At 43.2% G+C, this 15497-nt stretch overlaps 1 protein-coding gene across 2 annotated transcripts in view; it reads left to right on the top strand.

Moving 5' to 3' along the window:
* The window catches only part of KCNK2 (potassium two pore domain channel subfamily K member 2), a 148538-nt gene that overhangs the window by 8631 nt on the left and 124410 nt on the right, over positions 1–15497 (top strand). For both annotated transcript variants that reach the window (XM_054195404.1, XM_054195402.1), the window contains exons 3-4: positions 2438–2542; positions 9322–9478. The gene's annotated coding sequence lies outside the window, so the exon portion shown is untranslated. The remainder of the gene's footprint in view (positions 1–2437; positions 2543–9321; positions 9479–15497) is intronic.

Below are 15497 nucleotides of genomic sequence, written 5' to 3'. Positions count from 1 at the left end.
AAAGCATGAAAAAGAGCACAGAAAAGAATATTTAACCAGAGCAGCTGGTAATTGCTGTCTCTTCTCCCTTGAGTTTTAGATATTTTTTCTTCTACTTTACTGGGTTTCCTCTGCTCATGCACATGCTTTGACTTTTTCTACACAACATGATATTGATGTGTTATTGCCTGACAAAGCAAAAAATTCTGAAGCCAACTTCTGTTCTATACAGTGAGGAATTACTGAATTTCCCCCCTTTTGGTCAGGTACAAGGTACTGTCAGATATAACGAGTGTTCAGTACAGTTGTTGGAACTACAATATTACATGAATGAATTACATGAATAAGTCGATCATTTATATTGTTAGGACTTCGACAAGAAAAAAAATTTCATTCCATTCAATTGTCACACTATTTATTATTATTCTATTATTTCTATTTTCCAACCCAAAGGACTGTAAATCATCACTGATGTGCCATGTGGTAGGTCAAAGGTGACCATCTTAAACATAAGATCTTTACAAGGAACTGCAGTTCACATTTGAAACCTGCTGGCTCACAGCAGTTAGCTACAAGTTTCAGCAGTTCACAAAGGTAATACAGCCTCTTCCTGCAGCAGCTGCAGCAGATAGAAATAACAGACTGACGGTTGAAGAGGAGGAAAAAAAATTTGGGAACTTTTTCTTTTCTTTATGTCACTTCAGGGGCATGCTGCGCACTTGGCGGGGCTGCCAGGAAGCTTGCTACAGCACCTTCGGCACTGGTGAGGAATAATCAGTGCCAGGTGTCACAAAGCAAAGCCAAGATCGGCCACAACTGCGGCCACAGCAGTGACAAGGGAGGGTGAAGCACTGGATACTAGCAAACTGGAAATTTCTCCAGAGCAGGCAAAAAAATTCCCAGGGGCCAAAAGCCAATAAACCAGCTCTGCTCTACCTAGTCATAAAGCCTCCAGCATACGGACAGCAGGAACAGTGATGTGTCTGTTTCTAAATGCCCCAAAAAAACCCCATAGGAGGATGTATGAAGCCCAATTCAGAGGATAACTACAGAGTCAGTATAAATCACTGAGAGTATGAACACTGTCAGTTCAAGAAGCCGAGCTTTCAGTAACATTTTACTGACATATGTCAATAAAATGATTGCTCTTTTGTATCAGAACTGCAGTCCATCTAATTCAGCATCCTGCCACCGAGATCTTGCCTTTCAAGTACCTGAAAAAATCCTTCAGCAAGTATATATATAAAACCCAATCTGTTCTTGTCCTCACACTACATCTTCTAACACCCAGAAGTTACCTTCTGAATAAAGGAAGATATTTATTATTCTTTCCAATAAATCTATTAGAATTCATTATGGAGTAGTTGATACATCAGTTTGTGTCATCCCTAAACACAATTAAAAGGATGAGAAACAAGATCTTGGTATTTTGATTTTGATTTTCAATCATCAATACTTTGTAGTATTAGCAATAACTTCAGCAGCTGCCTTGAAAGCATTTCAATTCCTCTAAATCACGAAGTAATATTAACTCAACATTTGCAAATTTTCCAAATACTCCTCCTGTTAACTGTGTACGGTGACACTTCAACTAATGAGGCCAAATTAACAACTTCCAAGTTTTAAATTAAATAATTAAAGACAGACACTGCTGTCTAAATCTGCTGAGATAAAATTAAACCCATGATTTACAGCCAAATTCTCTGAAGTTTTACTGTCACAAAGTTAATGTGGTATTGAATGACAGGGAAAAATATGCTATCAGATATTAATGATAAACTTAGCCAAGGTTGAGACCAATTTTTGGGGGGAGTTATAAATTGTAAAGTTAGCATCATATGTTTGTGTGGTTTTGGCTTGACTAATTAGATACTACAGGATGAAAATAATGATATTATAATGCTTCTTTCTGAGTGACAGGCATAAAAGGTTTCAGTAAGGATTCACTTTGCACGCAGAATGGGGCCAACTAGTTGTAAATAACTAAAAGAGCTAAGACTTTCTCATTATCTTAATGAATCAGGCTGCCAGCACCAGCCAGATCTTTATTGACCTACCTGCACCTTTATATTCTTTGGTGTTTCTTAGAAAAGATCTTAGGTCTCCACATTTTTAAGCAACTGACTGCTCTTTGTACATGAAATCAGGATGTTTCTATAACCTCAGCTATGTAACCATTTCATTTATTTAGATAGGAATTTCTTTATTTTGTTGCAATTTCTTGATATTTTTCAGATTATGTTAGTCAAGAAATCATCAGGACACCTTTTTGCACATTTTCATTTCTTTGTAATTCATTAAAAAAAGAAAGGTAGGAAAAAAACCTTATAAAATCTGTTTTCCATTTTTATCCTTTACAAAATTGGCCCAGTAAAATATTTAACAAACGTGTAATGACTGTAATAGGGAAGTACATTTTACTTTTGATTTTCAATCACCGTTGTAAATTTACTTTCAGCTCCAGCCCCCACTGAAGTCCATAATGATGTTGACATTGACTTCAGTAAGGTCACAATTTGATCCTCTAGAAGCTCACGAAGAAGGTATGAAGAAATATGGGCAGGTATGTGTATGTTTGTGAAAGCAACAGAGAGGCCACACCTCTGTCTTGTATTCAAAAAACTATGTACTCAACCAGTTTCTTCAAACACTGTCAGGGCTTGGCTGAAAAAGATTTTGTTGGCAGCTAAAGACATCATAAAACGAACCCTCCAAAACGTGTAGCAAAACCGGACTATAGCAATTAAACTTTCCATTTTCTGAGAAAAGCCGTTTTCTGCTAGCACTTCAACAAGCAAAAAAAAAGCACCTAGCTACAATGAATCTCTCTGAAGCAGGACTGAGTATCTTCAGACGCACTACTGGCTATGCTGCTACAGCAAAACTCTGGCTGTCTTCATCATGGAGACCCAGCTCTTCTTCTCAGTAAAAAAAATGGCCTATAGTCAAGTATGATGGTTTTCTGATTTTTGTTTATTTGCTTTTTCTTAACTTCTCAAATGATGCAAGACATGGGTTAGATCAGAATGCAAGCAGAGCATTCAGCAGGATGAAACAACACTGTTTAAAACTACGGCACCATTAAACTACCAGGCTTTACAGCCACATGATTTTTTTTCATTGTGCAAGCAAGAGCATTCCTGTTACAAGGGGAAATTAGTTAACAGAGCGAGATCATACAGCATAGTAGGGGAGCCCTGCTGTTTACTTGCTGAAAGAACGTCAGAACTGAAAGGAGGAGGTATTAAATGTAATTCCCCGCTGCTCGCTCTCTTAAGGCACAGGCAGCTCTCCACTGGAGGCCTGCTAGCTGCAATCAAACTTTGCCCTAAGAGACCTTCTCCACCATAAAGCCACAAGCAGCAGCAACAGCAGACTATAAAGCTCTTATTAAATTTAAGCACAATCCTCGAAGTCTTAAGCATAGGAGGACCCTCGGTTCTGGTAGTTCTGAGGGAGGCTCTGCAGGGTTTCACCGAATCACAGAGTGGGTGAGGTGCGATGGGACCTCTGGAGCTCAGGTGGTCCAACCCCCCTGCTCAAGCAGGCCCCCCAGCAGGCTGGCTGACCAGGACCACGTCCAGACGACTTCTGAATGTCTCCAAAGATGGAGACTCCACTGGGCAGCTGTGCTGGTGCTCGGTCACCCTCACAGGAAAAAGTGATTCCCGATGTTGAGAGGGACCCTTCTCGTGTTTCAGCTTGTGCCCATGGCCCCTGGTCTCCGGCCACCGCTGAGGAGAGCTTGCCTGCTGGCACCCTGAGCTGCCCCTGACCTCCCCGCAGTCTCGGGGAGGCCTCCCGGCCCCTCCCGGCCTCCGGCCAGGCCGGCGCTGCCTCCCGCGCACCCCGGGGACAGCCGCGGCCTGGGCCCCTGCGCGCGGGCGCCGGGTTACCTCGCAGGCGGAGGGACGGAGGGAGGGAGCCCGCCGAGGTGCCCCGGCCCGAGTCCCGCACGGCAGCAGCCGGCGGCCCGCGGGGATGCGCCTGGCAACCGCGGCTGCCCGGGGAGGAGCCCCGCGGTCGGGCCGGGCCGGGCCGCCGCTCCCCCTGCCCGGCTCTGCCCTGCCCTGCCCTGCCCAGCCCGCCGCCCTCTCTGGGCCCGCTGCCCATCTCCGCCTGCCTTCCACTGCCGCCGGGCGCGTCACCTGAAGGCGCTCTTCCCTCCCCCCGGAGCAGCGGCGTTGACAGACATTTCGGAAGCACTTTAAGCGACTCCTATTTATAGCTCCCCTGCCTTATTTTTAGAGCCGAGCAGGGGTGTGAGCAGCAGGGCCTGGTGAAGCGTATGCAAGGTTCCGCCGGGGCAGCCAGCTCATTGCCGCATGAGCGATAAAATGTGTTGGCTCATCAGATGAAACACTTAGAGCTTCAGTGTTGGAGCTGGGGCTGCCAAGGATGACCGTGTGGCCACTGCTGACTGGGGCAGGCCATGGGCGGGCACCACCGCCAAGGGTGAGGGACTCTATCAGGGAGTACAGCAATAGGATGAGGGGTAATGGTTTTAAACCGAAAGAGGGAGATTTAGATTAGATATTAGGAAGAAATTGTTTACTGTGAGGGTGGTGAGGCACTGGAACAGGTTGCCCAGGGAAGCTGTGGATGCCCCATCCCTGGAAGTGTTCAAGGCCAGGCTGGATGGGGCTTTGAGCAGCCTGGTCTAGTGGGAGGTGTCCCTGCCCATGGCAGGGGGTTGGAACTAGATGATCTTTAAGGTCCCTTGCAACCCGAACCATTCTATGATGCTATGCCTGTCAGTGCGGCCTACCAGGATCGTGCCTTTGAGGGCTTCCTCCCGGGGTGTCTCTAGGAAGGTGTTGTAAACAAGATCTTGGAAGCAGTAGTGCTCCCCACACATTTAATGTTAAGAATGATATTGGATGGGTAAAGAGCTGGCAGAAAAGCATATATCTGTGCCATCAGTAACAGGCTATTGACTGAGATGAAGCGTATGTGTCAGTCATAAAAGTGCTTAGTTATCAATATCTAATCTTTAGCATTATCGTAGAAACAGGCATTATTGTAGGAGTTCATTAGCTTTTTTGAGAACATGCATTCACCCTGAAGGTTATGTCTTCCCGTTCCTTGGTATGTTAAATTCACATTAAACTTACAGGGAGCCGAATGTGCGTAATGAACCAGTGTATAGCCCAAGGCATGCACATTCCATCACCGGCGTCTATTATCTGCATTAAGTGACCAGAGGATAAATTAGATTTCATGTGAGCACTACCCTGATATTTTCTGCAGTTCTTTAAAAATGTGTTTATCCAGACCTCTGTGTCTTCTGCCTTTCAGATTATGCAGCTCAAAAAGAAGCTGTTAAGAAGTTCTGTCACAGAGTGAAATTGGAACCAAAGAACCCACAGAGGAACAATTACAGGCCACAGTATTAGGCAAAAAGGTTCAAATACCATAGGCAAAGCAACTGCATAGACTCATGTAATTTTGAAAGAAGCCTCTATGCAAGCGCATGAAGCAGGGGCAATAAACAACAGGAGTTAGAGATGTGCGCACACCTGCAGGGCTATGATCTTATTGGCATCACCAAGACATGGTGGGATGGCTCCTATGACTGGAGTGTTGGAACGGAAGGATACAGGCTCTTTAGGAAGGACAGGCAGGGGAGATGAGGAAGGGGTGTCATCCTCTATGTCAAGGACCAGCTGGAGTGCATGGAGCTCTGCCTGGGGGTGGATGAGGAAACCACAGAGAGTTTATGGGTCAGGAATAAAGGGAGGACAGGGATAGGTGACATTACAGTGGGGGTCTGCTACAGGCCACCTGACCAGGAGGACAGAGTGGATGAGGCCCTCTATAGACAGATAAGAGTAGCCTTACATTCACAAGCCCTGGTCCTCGTGGTGGACTTCAACCACCTGGATATCTTTTGGAGGGACAACACAGCAAGGCATAAGCAATCCAGGAATCCTGGAATATGTTGATGATGATTTCCTTCTCCAAGTGATAGAGGCGCCAACAAGGAGAGGCACTATGCTGGACCTTGCTCTCACTGACAAGGAGGGCCTGGTGGGGAGTGTGAAGCTCAAGGGCAGCCTTGGCTGCAGTGACCATGAAAAGGTGGAGTTCAAAATCCTTAGGACAGTGAGGAGGATGCACAGCAAGCTCACTACCCTGGACGTCAGGAAAGCAGACTTCGTCTCTTCGAGGATCTCCTTAGCAGAGTGCCATGGGATAAAGTCCTGGAGGGAAGAGGGGCCCAAGAAGGCTGGTTAATATTCAAGGATCACCTCCTCCAAGCTCAGGAGCGATTCATCCCAACAACGATGATGTCAGGCAAAAACGCCAGGAGACCTGCATGGATGAAAAAGGAGCTCCTGGATATACTGAAACAGAAAAAAGAAGCCTACAGAGGGTGGAAGCAAAGACAGGTAGCCTGGGAGGAATGCTGAGAAATTTTCTGAGCAGCCAGGGACCAGGTTAGAAAAGCTAAAGCCCAGACAGAATTAAACATGGCTAGAGATGTCAAGGGCAACAAGAAAAGGTTCTACAGGTATGTCAGTGATAAAAGGAAGACTGGGGAGAATGTGGGCCCTCTCTGGAAGGAAATGGGAGAACAGGTTACCTGGGATATGGAGAAGACTGGGGTACTCAATGGCTTTTTTGCCTCAGTCTTCACCGGCAAGTACTCTAGCCACACCATCCCAAGTGGCAGAAGGCAAAGGCAGGGACTGGGAGAATGAGGTACCACCCACTGTAGGAGAAGAACAGGTTCGATACCAGCTGAGGAACCTGAAGCTGCACAAATTCATGGGACCTGATGAGATACATCTGAGGGAACTGGCAGATGAAGTTGCTAAGCCACTACCCATCATATTTGAGAAGGCTTGGCAGTCTGGTGAAGTTCCCACTGACTGGAAAAGGGGAAACACAACCCCTATTTTTAAAAAGGAAAAAAAGTAAGACTTGGGGAACTAGAGGTCGGTCAGTTAGTCTTACCTCTGTGCCCGGCAAGATTGTGCAGCAGATCCTCCTGGAAACTATACTAAGGCACATGGAAAATAAGGAGGTGATCAGTGACAGCCAACATGGCTTCACTAAAGGCAAATCATGCCTGACAAATTTGGTGGTCTTCTACAACGGTGTTACAGCGTTAGTGGATAAGGGAACAGCAACTGATGTAATCTACCTAGGCTTGTGCAAAGCATTTGACGCTGCCCCACACAACATCCTTGTTTCTAAATTGGAGACACATGGCTTTGATGGGTGAACCACTCAGTGGATAAGGAATTGGCTGGATGGTCTCACTCAAAGAGTTTTGGTCAACAGCTCAATGTCCAAGTGATGAGTGGTGTTCCTCAGGTGTCAGTATTGAGACTGGTGCTGTTTAACATCTTCATTGGCAACATGAACAGTGGGATTGAGTGCACCCTCAGCACGTTTGCTGACAACACCAAGCTGTGTGGAGTGGTCATCATGCTGGAGGGAAGGGTTGCCATCCAGAGAGACCTGGACAGGCTTGAGAGGCGGGCCTGTGCAAACCTCATGAAGTTCAACAATGACAAGTGCAGGGTCCTGCACCTGGGTTGGGGCAATCCCAAGAACAAATAGAGGCCAAGCAGAGAATGGCTCGAGAGCAGCCCTGAGGAGAAGGACTTGCAGATGTTGGTTGATGAGAAGCTCAACATGAGCCAGCAATGTGCACTCGCAGTCCAGAAAGCCAACCGCATCCTTGGCTGCATCAAAAAAAGTGTGGCCAGCTGGTCAAGGGAGATGATTCTGCCCCTCTACTCTGCTCTCGTGAGACCCGACCTGGAGTACTGCGTCCAGCTCTGGGGCCCTCAACATAAGAAGGACATGGACCTGTTGGAGCGGGTCCAGACGAGGGCCATGAAGATGATCAGAGGGCTGGAGCACCTCTCCTATGAGGACAGGCTGAGAGAGCTGGGGTTGTTCAGTCTGCAGAAGAGAAGGCTCTGGGGAGACCTTATAGCAGCTTGCCAGTACTTAAGGGGGCCTAAAGGAAAGCTGGAGAAGGACTCTTTATCAGAGAGTGTAGGATGAGGGATAACAGTTTTAAACTGAAAGAGGGGAGATTTAGATTAGACATTAGGAAGAAATTCTTTACTGTGAGGGTGGTGAGGCACTGGAACAGGTTGCCCAGAGAAGTTGTGGCTGCCCCATCCCTGGAAGTGTTCAAGGCCAGGCTGGATGGGGCTTTGAGCAGCCTGGTCTAGTGGGAGGTGTCCCTGCCCATGGCAGGAGGGTTGGAACTAGATGATCTTCAAGGTCCCTTCCAACCTGAACCATTCAATGATTCTATGAAGTCATTCACAGGGTTATTAGCAGGAATTAAATGTAGCCTTTTCAGAGCCCAGATAGTGTCTTAGCACTTCACCTGAAGGAATATTTTAATTAACTGCTAGTTATTGTATACTCTTATTCATTGTGCTCTAGCCACTGCAGAGGAACATCTTTGTTTTAGCTAGTTTCACCTGCTGTAGAGCAAGAGATGAGGAAGAACACTCTGAGTAGAATATACTGATCATTGGTGCTCCTTGTGTATAGTTAAAGAGATTAAACATCAATACCATGCTATGGAATATAGTGTAAGTTGCAGAACACAAGTTGTAGCAGTGTCTTGCCATAAATTATAGGTAGAGAGTGACACTGAGTCACAGAGTCATCCTAGTCATATCCCCCCTCTAAAGTCTGTCTTGAGCCTAAGTGGCAGGTAGGGCAAGAATAGATCTAGAATACGACAGTTACACAGGAGGGTTATATACAGTTATATATTAAACTTCCAGCTTTAGAAAATTGTGTTTATTGTTTCCAGCCACTTCAAAATAAAATACGCCCAGGTGGCAAGTGGAAGACAGACCTTCTTTTGCTAAAAATCTTCAGATTAAATCAGGCAACTAAACATTTTTATCTTCTAGCTTCATGTCTTCTAGCAGATCACTATGGATGACAAATGTTCTGAAGGGCAAGCTATGCCTTAAATTTCACCTAGGCAGTTAATTTGCATACAAATAACTGACTAGTCCTTTAATTATCGCATAGTTCTGTTGATGATAGACAAGAGCTATAGCTCATACTCCCTCAGTTATGTTGGTGCAGCAAGAATAACAAGTAACTTAAAAAAAAGTATTTTTATTACTGAAGTCAGCGTGTGCATCTCTGAATTCACACAGGGAACAGATGTAATAAGTAAGAAGATACCAGTTATACGCAGTCTCTATTTGGGGTTGAACTGTGCTTATGAGAAAGTTGCGTAGATCCTAAGTCTGCAATCAAGAAAAGTTGCTCTTAATGTGCTGGTTCTTTTAGAACCAGGATAAGGCTTTTACATCTTTTAAACACCCACTTTTCTCCTACCAGTCTTTGTTTTGATTGAAGAGAAGGAAAAACAAAACAAACACCTTATGCAGAAGATATAGAGCTATTTTGAAGAGCTTCCTTTACAAATGCTTCTCTTGGGACCCAGTCTCTCACATAAAGTGGATCTCTTGTCTGAACCATCCTTCTCTGTGAATAGGTAAGTTCTGATGCTTTTATTGCCTTTTAGTCTAATGGCCAGGTTTCAAGCTTGTATTTAATTAACATATCTTATGCTGGCACTCTTGAAAAGGGAAAAGGGAGAAAAAGAGGTTTGTTGAAAGCAAACTGTTAAATTCAGAATGTTGAAGAATAAGCCAGAGATAAACGAGTTCAAACAGAAAATTGCTGTTTATCCTCATAAACACAGAAAAAGCTGTCTGCTGTTCTTTTTTTCTTCTTTTATTTCCTCAGGTTTCGTAGCTTCTTTTCATGCTGGCCGTGATAGAGTTTTGCTTACAGACCTACTCTTGTTTAACTCAGTAGCAAGATTTTTTTGATGACCTATTTCTGCAGGAATAAGGCAATGTCAGTCTCAGTGAATATGTAGTTTCTGTTTTGATACGTTTCTGAGCAATATTAATCTCTTACCTGAAGAAATACAACTCTTTCAAAGTGATTTGATCAAAGTTATACTTTGGCTATATATATACTTTTCTTATATAAACATATATACTAAGCTGGGTTTGCAAATGTAGCTCAAGATTAAGCAACTTTTTATTTCAATTCACAAGTGGGAATAAAAAACTGAACTTTAAACTTGATTATTGTGACATTTCGGTTATGTTGTTATTTTCACTTGTTCTAATACAGCTTGGTCAGCAGACAACATATAAGGAAGCAACAATAAATATCAGTCTGGTTCTATAGCCTTTACTCCTGAGTAATAGCACTGAGTTTGGGGGGACTGCTATTGCTATAGGGACAACAGTGATGGGAAGTTACTTGGTTCTTAAAGATTTAGTTAGTTAGTAAAATACAAAGAAGATGTATAAAAATTCAGTGTCGTTGGACTTTTCAAGAGACACAGCAACTAAACAAACAGTTGAATGATCTAGCAGCAGCAGGAGTCCTGCTAATGCAAATACTTAGTTGAGTGACTCATAAAAACAAGCTGAAAGAAAAACATTAACCAGCTTGCCCTTTCTTCCGCTCTCTCCCTCTCTCTCTCCTCCTTCCCTCCCTTCTTTTCTTCCTCTCTCTCTCTCTCTCTCTCCCCTCTCCTCCACTTCCTTCTCCCCCCCTCCTCTATCTTAAAAGCACAAGCAGATCAACAGCAGGGAATTTTTCCCTACTTCCATATGGTACATCCAAAAGAATTGGAAAGGGAAGTAAAAGTGAGATGCCATTCCATTTTAAAACCTAAACAAATCTATGACAGTTTCCCTCTTGCTGAATGACTGCAAGGAAAGAGGTCTAAAGAGCTTCTCTATCTGTCTTACTGCATAAACTCTTCAGTCACCATCTTGATGTATAGGGCTAGTCCAACCATGGCAGACAATGCTGGAGTAAAGACAAACATCAAGACTAAGTCTTCAAATGTAGTTGTGCTGCTAAAACTCCTTAGAGGCTTTAGGGCCTGATTTTCAGAAGTATAAATATCAGAAATAACTGAATACTCCTGGCAATCTTAATGCGTCTGTGCGATTTTTGTACTAATTCATGTTATCCTTCGGTCCTCTGCTTTCTTTCTCTCTGTGTGTATTTCAGTGGAGATTATTATAAGCTGTGTGTACCGTAATGTGTTTGGAGTTTTCTCTGCAGTTTTCTGTGGCTTTGCTAGTCTAATTTTTTTTCCCAGGAAGCTGCAGTCACATGAGTGTAACCAGCATACCTCTTACATTGTGAAGTGGTCACAGTAGTGAAAGAACCTATTTGAATCAGTGTGAGATTCAAGCTATTAGGTGAAGGCTAGTTATAGTAGAGGAATTTAAAAATATTATTGTCTGTGGTTGCCCTATATGACTATCACTTAGGAAGGAGACCATTCTCTTAAGGGGCTCTCTAAAGCACAAGTTTTACTTCTTGAGAGAATATACTAACTACCAATGCTTATACTAACCTGTGAACGTTAGTGGAGATGGTGCATCTTGCAGTTCAAGCATACCATAAAGACCGCAGAATTAAGCTGCTGTTGAGATTATTTCCAGCATCTTCTTTTTTATATGTAACATACAAAATCTGCATTCTCACTCATAACCAAGCTAAACCGATGGGTACTTATAAATGTATTTACATCTGCTCATTTATCTTCAGAGTACATCTCAATGACACAGTTATAAGTTACTCTTGTTGTTGCTGAATTTTTAAAAGTAAAATCTATCCTTTGTGTTTCTCATCTGATTTATAAATAGCCTGATTTGATTCTTGGAAACCTGTAATTTCTGGCTGCAATAAACTGGTAGAGGAACATGTTTCTAAAATACACGTTTCCAACCACTGGAAGGAAGTCTATCTTACTAATATCTTTATCATTAATTTGCAGTAATGATCCAGAAACTCAAACCAGCAGGAAGGATAAAAATATAGAGGCAAGCCTTAAATAGCTTGTTGACAGAAAAGCTTTAGAAATAAATTTAACCACAGTCTCAGCTACAGTGACCACTTGCCACTCTCTTTTTATACGGCATTGTATTCTGTGCTATTTTGTCATGTGTCTGTAGAACAGACGCACGTCCCTTGATCCTTCAGAAGAAACTACATAACTGAATACAACCCCGAAAGAGGAGGTAGGATTTGGGAGTTGGTGCAAGAAGTGTTCCCTAAGCCCTGTTTGGGGGTACACCATCAGTAAGGTGTACCTTACTTATGTACTTACACTCATTGTAAGGACTTTGCAAGCAGGGCTGGTGGATTCTACAAACCCTAAAGTCCTGAAGCTAATTAGGCATTACAAATATAAAGCACCTCAGCCTGGATGAACCCATCCGCCAGCCATATGGAGCACTGCAGTAATTTAGTCTCTGCAGTGGTACTCAAGATAGGAATTTGCAGTCTGATAAAGGAGATTACCTTTAGGTCGTGTGTCAAGTTGGGCTTGGAGTGAAGGATTTAACATCTTCACCTGAGACCCTGCTGGGTATCACTTTTCTGTGTTCATTGCAGAAGATACAGCTGCACAGCTAAAGGAAGGATTAACACAGATTCAGTCTCTTTTAGAGAAAGGCAAGATCAACTATGGATCTGCAGATTGAGTTTTGCCATTCCAAAATGAAACTCATGACCCAGGGATTCCACACCCTTCACTTTCAAAAGAAAAGTGACCAGCATAGATGTTGGTGGACATCAGTGGGATTTAATTAATGGTATTTACATCAATTCAAATTGTTACTGTCATTGTTAGTAATGCAATTATTTCATTAACTAGTTTAAAAATAATTAGCAGAATCTGTTTCATAATATTTTCAACAAATCTCAGCCTGGATGCAGACAGATGATCCCTGTTGAAGTGAGGTGCAGGGATATCCATTGAAGAATTTAATTTGTGTTACAAGGCATTGTGGCATCCGTGGCATTGCCATGTCATGTGTTACCTTGGCTGTAACGTTATGTTGCCTAAATCAGTATGAAAACCCTGTGCACTGCATTGTGCAAGAGACCTGGTGATTGCTTCCCAGCAGTGATGAGAATGAGTTATGAGCCTCTCTGCCTCTTCCTAAAATAACAGGGAATGAATTTCATGTGGGCAAACACTTGACTCATTCTTCTTGGAACTGATAGCTTACCACACAGGACTTGGAGGCTGCTCAGTGAACCAGTCCATGGTTCACAGGAAGAAGAAGCCTCCAGAGGAGCTCAGGCACTCAAAGAATAACATTTTTGGCCAAAAATAACCCTGAGCACTGAAAACAAATTGGAAAAAAAAATGTTGGTTTACTTGTAAATCTGTTGCAGCAACATGTACCTCCAGACATATCTGAGAGATGAATGGTACAGCCATCTTTGTCTCTTCTGCTTCCAAGTAAAGCTTCTTCCCAACCAAACCAGTGCTACGTACGATATACATGGCTTATGATCATGAGTCACATGAGCTATGTCAGCTGCTGCTGGTGAAGACCCTGGTGCAAGATGTGAAGGTAAGAATGGCTGCCCTAGGGCAATTGCAATGATACAATGATATCTGCAGAGGGACTGAGGAAAGCAGGAGAGCTTAGGAAAGGCCAGAACCATAACAAATGGCAGTGTGAGAGAGGGACAGTCCCACCTGTGATGCTGTGCAGGGAGGTTAGGTAGATGTCATCCTTGGCATGTCCCGAATGAATGTGCAAAGGATGCAATGCAGCATGTTGCGTTGTGGGGTTCGGAACTGGTTTATATGGATGTATGTGAACACGGGTGTGGGGGTGAGGTGCATTCAGGATAGTAGAAGCGATACTTCTCTCCTACCTGTTCACATGTGCTGGTGTATTGGAGATCACCTTTTCTGCCATATCCTCCACAGATGCTGTATGTTTTTTCCCTCAGTTCTGTAGCTGACTGTGGGGAATGGCATGGCCAAGTGTACACCATGTTTTTGAATCTATGTGTTTTTGTCTTGACTGACAGACTTTCTGCAGACTCTTTGGCAGAAAGTAGAAAATGGCTCACTGACAGCAGAAGGAATATGTCCTTCTTGGAGATGTGAATCCTTCCTTGGATGAAGGAGCTGCTGTGTACTGCCAGCTAGCATTCTTGCTGATTGTTAAGTTTCCAAATTAAAAAATTATTTAACTCTACATGAGGCAGTATGTGCTATGAGATGCTGCTGTGGCATGAATGTTTATGGATTATTGCATAGATACGGAACCAAAACCAAACCTACACACATACCTTTTTCCTTCCTTTGTGTTTCCTTCCCTACCCCCTGTGCAACTACGCCTCCTCAGTGGCGATAAAACATTCTTTCCTCCCTCACATTTTTAAATAGGGAGATAAAGAGAGCGATCAACCTGCCAAGAGCAAGGGAAAGGGTCTGGAACCACTTGGTGGGAAGTGGGAAGTAGAGGAATTGATAACTCCCAAACTCATTCCCTTGCTTCTGAAGATATGTAATTCTACTACTGATACCGCAGAAAGAATAATCTTTCCCATCCCTGGGAAAATTTCAGGAATTCCTGCTCCAAGAAGTACACTTAGCATCCTCATTTGTATGCTGACAAATCAGCCTTCATTCCAGAGATGGCATGGGTCTCCAAGGAAAGAATAACAGTTCTGTTCCAGAGTATGAGTGGCCCGAGGCTGATCTCTGTAAACTATCTACAGCTAAGGCTTCTCCGCACTGGGAAATGACATTCAAGTTGGAACAAGAATGCAGGAAATTAATGTGGTAACAAACACAGTGCTAAACACAACTGTCTATATTTGGAGTTGGGCTCTCATTTGTGCTGAACCCTGTTTACCTACACAGGAAGCTATAAAGGGATTTTGAAGTTGATAAAATTATTAGAGGCAGAGGTTTTCAATAAGACGTGGAATATCCCAAGTCGAAAGACACATTTTAATGCAATTTACTGGTGTAAACAGAGTGGGATACAAGTAATTCAAAGGAGGCTGTTGTCACTATCTTAATTGGTCATGGTGGCTTCACGCTGAAGTTGCATTTGTACTTGATAACAAAGATAAGCAAAACGAAAAACCCTATGAGCATCTTTATAAAATAAATGAGAATCATATTTCTATATTAGTCTGTTAAAAGAAATATGCTTGGCATGGTTATGTTTACCTGTCGGCATTTGTGTCAAAAACCCTAGGAAACATCTAACACCATTTGCCCTTTCTTGCAGAGGGTCAGGAGGGGTCACTTAAAAATGGCAGGTCCAGATTGACATGAAAATCCCATTTGCTAAATGTCTTTAAGGAGCACGCTGCCTCTGCTCTATCCAGCTGCTGGTTTTGTTAGGACCTGTGCATCACTAGGAATACTTCCTGTTATAATACGTTATCTTTGAACAAAAATAGATTGCATTTTCCTTCTCTGAGAACTGGGATATGTAAGTACCTGTAATGGGTTTGAACAAATCATAATAAGACTGGAAACATTAGACAGTAACTGCTTAATCCTGCAGTTATTTTATTAATTTTTCTTTGTTATTAAGGTAGTAAAAGTAATTGAAATGTTAATCTAGGGTATTTGCTGAGGCATTATGCCTACTCTATATTCAGTTCATGTTCCAGTGCTGTGGGTTAAAGATGAATTCACT

This window comes from Rissa tridactyla, chromosome 3 (assembly GCF_028500815.1).
Source record: "Rissa tridactyla isolate bRisTri1 chromosome 3, bRisTri1.patW.cur.20221130, whole genome shotgun sequence".
NCBI lineage: Eukaryota > Metazoa > Chordata > Aves > Charadriiformes > Laridae > Rissa > Rissa tridactyla.
The sequence above is the reverse complement of the archived record's forward strand: the minus strand, read 5'-3'. Positions and strand labels throughout refer to the sequence as shown.